Consider the following 1,808-nt stretch of genomic DNA (forward strand, 5'->3'; position numbering starts at 1 on the left):
GAGCTGAGCTTTTGCTTTTCTAACTGCATCTCTGCACATCTTGGCAAAGCCCCTGGAGTTCTCAATGGGTATTCGTCCGCTTTTCCAACCCCGGGAAAACTCCTTTTTTGGTTTTGAGCAGACTCAGAAGCTCGCAGTTAAGCCAAGGGGGTCTCTTGCTCTGCCTATTTCCCTTACCTTTAAAGGGGATGAACTGTTTTTGTGCTTTCAGGAGAGTGTTCTTGAAAAACTCCCAGCACTTACTAGCTCCTTTATCCTCCATGGAAGCTTCCCATGGAATCCCTCCCAACTGAGCTCTGAGCGAGCTGAAGTTTGCTCTTCTAAAATCTAAAACATTTGTCATAGTACTAACCCTCAGCATGCTCAGCAGGATCCCAAATGCCACAATATTGTGATCACTGCAGCCAAGGCTATCACTAACCAAGATATTATGAAGCAGGTTTTCTTGGTCTGTGAGCAGCAAGTCCAGCAGTGCCTCATTCCTAGCTGACACATCTAACATTTGTATGAGGAAGCAGTCCTCTACGCATTCCCAGAACTTGATGGATGACGTGAGCTGCTGTATTGTTCTTCCAACAAATGTCTGGGTAGTTGAAGTCACCCATAAGAACCAGGTTCTGTTGACCCGAAGCTCCCTTAAGTGACCCAAATATTGCTTTGTTGGCTGTATGTCCCTTCTGGTCTCCTTTGTTGTAGACTAAGCAAGCCAATTTTTTCAATCTTTTCTCTGTGGTTACCTATTTGAAATCTCGTATCATTCAGAACTTTCTCTACTTGTTTCTCTCAAAGTGGGGGAACTCAAACAAAACACGGTATCCCACTGATAAGGATCAGTACCAAACATAGCAGAAAAATTACTTCCATTGTCCAACTGTTAATTTATCCTTACATGCAATGGAAAACTAAAATATCACTGAAGACGCTGAGTGAATTCTGACAATATATTTTTATGTGGAGAATAAAATTAAATATGATGCAAGGAAAGTCCTTGCCCTACAGAGCTAGCTCATCTTTTGAAACAACATAATTACACACACTTTCTCACACACATTGTAATGTAGCTAGCTGCCTGTATGACCTACAAATTCTACCTGTTGTTATGTACTTTTATTTATTCAACAATCTTCATTTTTCAGAAATGCTGTGCGCCATGACCTTGGCACTACAGTCATCAGACAGAGTAGGAACATCCTGGATGGGATGATAGTTGCACCTATCAATACCTGCAAGGACTGTTCTTTCAGACGGATGTACCCACAAGAAGGAGTTGCTGGCAAACTACTCTTTCTAGTTCGGACATCAGGTCTATGCTGGGCAAGTAACCAGTCACCTGAAGGTGCTCTTTGACTCTCTGGACATTTCAGAGGAGAGAAATCAAAAAGCAGAGAACAAGACTCCCAGCAGCAAGGCTCCCAGCGAACAGAAAAGATGTGGATAAAGGCCAAAGGATCGCTGCTGTGGTGAGGGAACATAAACAGGCATTCGGGAACAGGTCTTTCTATTTTCATAGGGCTTCCCATATTGCACACTGCCTGCAGTCAGAGGGACTCGCATACAGATCTTTTTTGCCAACTTCATCTCTTTCTTTCAAAGATGAATCTGAAAGAATTGACTGAGAACTGCAAGCTGCCAGAAGAACGGGAATCTGGGGAAGCGCCTGCTTAAACTACCGGGTACATGGATTGGTCAGTATTGGCTCTAATGCTCTTTGCTTTTTTCCCAAATTATTTTTCTGCCAGATAAGTTCCCGGAAATAGTTCACAACAGTGGAAAACACCTGTATTTGCACAGCTCAGGGCAGGAAAGAG

The sequence above is a fragment of the Pygoscelis adeliae genome, unplaced genomic scaffold, assembly GCF_000699105.1.
Source record: "Pygoscelis adeliae isolate BGI_AS28 unplaced genomic scaffold, ASM69910v1 Scaffold42, whole genome shotgun sequence".
NCBI classification, from domain to species: domain Eukaryota; kingdom Metazoa; phylum Chordata; class Aves; order Sphenisciformes; family Spheniscidae; genus Pygoscelis; species Pygoscelis adeliae.